This window comes from Triturus cristatus, chromosome 1_1 (assembly GCF_964204655.1).
Source record: "Triturus cristatus chromosome 1_1, aTriCri1.1, whole genome shotgun sequence".
NCBI classification, from domain to species: Eukaryota; Metazoa; Chordata; class Amphibia; order Caudata; family Salamandridae; genus Triturus; species Triturus cristatus.
Window position 1 is genome coordinate 612,850,000 of NC_140579.1, and position 5,312 is coordinate 612,855,311.

Sequence of the window (5,312 nt, forward strand, 5' to 3'; positions counted from 1 at the left end):
TAATCAAGTGACAACACTACAGATGGACACCACACAGGTTATATATAAAAAATAAGTATTCTTTATATAGATTTACCACAAGACCATTAAACGACAAAAACACACAAAACTGTTACTTTAGATGGTAGAATTTTGCTTAGTTCTCTTAAGTTCTTAAATGGGACACTTTGTCAATGTACCTTTTAGATGCGACACGCAGGGCAACAAAAGTGTTGCAACGATGTTGATGCGATGAAGTTTTTGGTGCAAAGAAATAAAAACGTGAAGATCTTCCAGATGCGGCACGCTGTATTGCCTTGTCCACTTACGTAATCTAAACTTACGCACACCACTTACTTACACAGAAACTCCAACACTCCTCTGGAGGTAAAATGAGCTTTATTAGTATCGTAGACAAGGGCAATAAGTCACTGAAGCTAGTAAGTTCTTAGGCACCAAGTGAAACAATGAATACACCACACTATATATATACAAATATGAGATCTTGAATATAGATATATAAACAGTTAATGTACAAAGCACCTCACCAGATGCGTCTGCACCGGAGTCTTCAATATCCCTGGCCAAGCACCGAAAACACCAAGTCGCGAACCCTGTAGAGACTGGGGCACAGGAAGTAATCTCTCCGGGCACCAAAGTCGTCCCGCGAGTGCGTCCACTCCAAGATTGAGTTCCTGTGCTCCACCCCACAGACACCGCTTTTTATAGTTAAATCAACACGTTCGAGAACCCTCTAGCAGGCGTTCTCGCCCATCTATCCATCATAGGTGCTGGCCGCATCTCTGCGTCAGATCCACCCATACAGACCTGGCCAGATTCTGTCTGGGTGCGCCGAGGCAAAAGACATTCCTTTCCCTATCTCCGGCCTTGGAGAGCCTTGCACAGCCCATCCTCCCTCTGTCCTAGAGATAAGCATAGAATGCACAAAAACAAGCTCAAGGTACAAAATAACCTCACAAGATATGCCTCGCTCTATGTGCTGGTTTACGTGAAAAACATGTTTATGTTACTGCTGAAGTGTAACTACAGGTCAAAGCAGCACAAAATGGAAATGCAGTGCAACAAAATGGAGGATCAGAGCATCACATGGAATCGAGGTCAACATGCAGTTTAGCACGTGTAAAATGGCAAATGCAGTACATTCCACCCCTTGACCCTCGATTCACCCATCATACCCCATTGGCCTAAATACCATGGATCTGGGACGAAGAAGAGAGAAAAGATTAGGAATGCATTGAATACAACAACATAGTGAGATAAAAATGCAAATAATCACTATAATAATACCCAAGATATAATGAAGCTGTCCGAAATTAGGTAGCCACCCAAACAACCAATCCCACCATTCTTGATTAACGTTTTGGGTAACCCCTTTCACTAAATCTTTTAAAGCATTAATATGTGTATGGATAGATGTAGAATGATCAGATACATTGAAACAACAGAGTCCATCAAAGTCCTCGCAACCGTGGTTGTGTTTCAACAACAAATAGTCCACAGCTGCCCTATTCTGCAAAACAGCTTTTCTCGTTCCTTGAACATCTAATAACAAGTCAGCTAAAGCGGCAGAAGTATGATTGAGATTTTTCACAATTAAACAGGCAAGCTTAACAATAGTTCTTGCATTATAACGGACAGTCCTGGCACTCCTACAATGGAAATAGCCAAACTGGTATACTCTGCTCTAGAAAGCAAGTCAATATTGGAGTCACAATCCTCAGGTAATTGAACAGCGGCTCTAGAAGAGCGAATGTGTGTGACAGAATGCATGGAAAAAAGCATAAGACTTAAACGTGATAAGGCACAAGGTCCTCCAGTCATATTAGCTGGTATGTAAGTGTATGAAATATTGCGACACGAGAACAGCCATCCCTTAGATAATTTCACATGGTTAACATGGCTAGCGGTTAATACTGTATGATTACAGACCATATAATTGGTAACATTACTGCAAGAACTGTCATGTCGTGAGTGACATAATGTTTGTTGATTAGTGGTCAATTGTGTGCTTTTCTCTAGTTTCAATTGGCCACACTTGCCAATTTTGGCAGGGTCACAAGTTAGTTGATAGCAAACGTCTCCAGTAGTGATATTGTAGGTAACAATACTTGTCATGTTCCTCCAGAGGTTATCTGTAACCTCCGGGCAAAAACGACAGTACTCATAAAGACTCAGATGTGTTTGGACATCAGTTTCCTCCACTACCCCATCAAAGTTAGTTTGGGTGAAGATGTGCAGAAGCACATGTGCAGGGGTAGGTACGGCAACAAGACAAGTGGATATCATATCAGCTGTACTCTGAAGATTTCTCATACAGAAGTGGGAAGTGTTCAGCACATTCCTGGCCAAGTAGGTCCAGATGTTATCCGGTTGCTGCAACAATGCTGTCATCCGACTCGGGCGGTTGATCCCCTTCGACATACCCGGGCCTTCCCGGACCCCTCCGGACACACTGAAACACAAACCACACAGCGCAAGCATCGCAGCGGCAAGCCATACTGTGATCTAGAAACAGAAAACAAACTGGTATAATCACTCTCGTAAATAACATTTTTCAGCAGGTACATTTTCCCACTTTTCCTGTCCGGGTCTCATGATGACAAGGATATTATCCCTTCCCTTAGAGATTATTTCTGCAGGTTCAGGAGGTTTGTTTGGGGACTCTACCCATACTTTCGCCCCTGGGTTCTTGTCAGTAGATCCGAACCCGCCCTTTCCTCGCACAGTTAGAAGGGCTGGGGCCGTCCCCTTCATGACATTTCCTCCATAAACCGGCATGATGACCATTTGGGCAACTCGGTCACCGGGTTGCACAATCAGATCATTGTCACCACTGTTCAATAGAATAACTTTGATCTCCCCCTGGTAATCGGCATCGACCACCCCTCCCAAAACCTGGATGCCTTTAAGGGCAAGCCCAGATCAAGGAGCGATCAGTCCGAAATGCTCTGGGGGAATTTGAACTCCAATTCCTGTCTCAATCAAGGTAATGTCTTGTGGTTGCAGTCAATAGAGTTTCATGGCATGCAAATCAAGACCAGCAGCCTCTGGTGTGGCACGATATGGAGCTAAAGCTCCAGGAGCTGTCTCCCAATACAGAATCGTGTCTGTGGCCACATGAGGCTTGATCTGCAAAGCTGGGGTCAACATGCGCATCAAAGGAGTCTCTGCATTGGCAAGGGGTTGGTTGTTTAAAATTTGCAATGCATCAGCCAAGTGATCCCTCCACCCCTTCAATGACCCATCAGACAACTTTTTCTGCTCTTTCAACAAACCATTCATTCTCTCAATCAAACCCGCTGCCTCTGGGTAGTAGGGTATGTGATAGATCCACTCAATGTTATGCTGCACACAAAAATCTTGCACCGACTTTCCTTTAAAGTGTGACCCATTGTCACTTTGGACCTGCAAAGGAATTCCGTAATACAAAATCAACAAATTCAAAGTTTTCAGAGTGTTAGACTGGGTTGCTCTCTTGCATGGAAAGGCGATGAGATAGCCAGAATAGGTATCCACGACCGTGCATGCATACTGACATCCTCGACTCATTGGCATTGGCCCGATGAAATCAATTTGCCATATTTGCCCTGGCAACTTCCCTCTACCTAGGTGGCCTCTCACTACCTGTTGAACTGGTCTGTGTTGGGTATGCTGACAAACGGGACAGTGAATGATCGCAGTTTTAATCAAATCTAGGGGAATATACATCCCTCTACTTTCTGCCCACCTGCTAGTGGCTTGCTCGCCCAAATGTCCGTTTTTCTGATGCGCCCATTTAGCCATGCCCACCAAGTCAGAATCCTGCGTCGCCACATCAGCTTCACGAATTTTCGCTTCTTGGTCTGCAAAGGAATTGTACCAACGCTCTAGTGAGTCAGTCGGGCAATGAGCATCAACATGATAAACTGTGACTGTACTCTGGGACAACAATTCTCCTGCCACAACTCCTTTCCCCAAACCTCCCTATTGTGAATCATCCAATTGTGAGCCTGCCATGTGGGAAGCCGGAGTCCATGAATCAGTATAAATGTGACATGTACCAGGGAGCTCTTGTTTTAAAGCCTGGTAAACCGCGTACAATTCTGCGAACTGACTACTTCTTCCCTCTCCAGTAGTCAACAGCAACTTTTTGGTCACAAGATTGTATGACACCGCCTTCCAATGTCTCTTGGTCCCCACATATCTGGCTGAGCCATCTGTAAACCACACATGCTTTTTGTCCTCCGTGGACAACTCTGAGAATGGCCCGCCCCATTTCACTGGGGACTCTCGTACTTTGGGTACATCTTGCAACATTTCTGCATCTGCTACTGGAGTCTGTGCCACTTGCTCATGCAGCACTGCGGTACCTTTAGGACCCACTCGTGCTCTGTCTTGTATGTACCACTTCCACTTTATGATGCTAGCCTCCTGTGCATGCCCAATCCGGTGTGTCTTGGGTGAGCTCATCACCCATTGCATGATAGGAATTTCAGGTCTCAAAAACACATTGTGTCCCAAGGTCAATTGCTCGGTATCCACCAAAGCCCAATAACATGCCAACAACTGCTTTTCGAAAGGAGTGTACCGCTCTCCAGCATCAGGTAATTTCTTTGTCCAAAACCCTAGGGGCACTTTCTGTCTCCTTTGTATTTGCCACAGGCTCCAGGTTGCATACTGATCCTGGATTGTTACATTCAAATCAATGCTTCCCTCTCGTATGGGCCATAGATCCAGGGCACGCTGTGTAGCCTCCTTCGCTGACTCAAATGCCTGTTGCTGGGCCTCCCCCCACTCAAACTCATGCTTCTTCCGTGTAACCTTGTACAGAGGGGCCAAAATCTGACTCCAATCGGGAATGTTCTGCCTCCAAAAACCAAATAATCCAATGAAACGCTGCGCCTCCTTCCTGTTTCGCAGCACTGCAAACTCCTTGATCTTTTGCCTTACTTGTGGCAGCACCTCTCTATGCCCTTGATGCCAATGAATACCTAAAAACTTCACACTCTGGGAGGGTCCCTGCACCTTCTCTGGGTTAATCACCCACCCTTTGCTTTGCAAGTGCTCTACCATTCTATCTAGTTAAGCCTGCACCTGTTCTTGGGTCTCTCCTTGAATCAACACATCATCAATGTAATGACAAAGTTGTACCCCAGGAATAACTGACACCTCATCCAAATGCTGTGCCACCAACCGGTGACAGATTGTAGGGCTATGTAAATACCCCTGTGGCAAAGATGTAAATGTGAACTGCCTACTATTCCATGAAAAGGAGAATTGTTCTGGGACTCGGGGCAATTGGAATCGTGAAAAAAGCATTGGCAATATCAAGT

General features: G+C 45.2%; 1 pseudogene; it reads right to left on the bottom strand.

Moving 5' to 3' along the window:
• Positions 1–1,162: 1,162 nt before the first annotated feature.
• Positions 1,163–2,421, bottom strand: LOC146870710 (uncharacterized; annotated as a pseudogene).
• Positions 2,422–5,312: the final 2,891 nt, after the last annotated feature.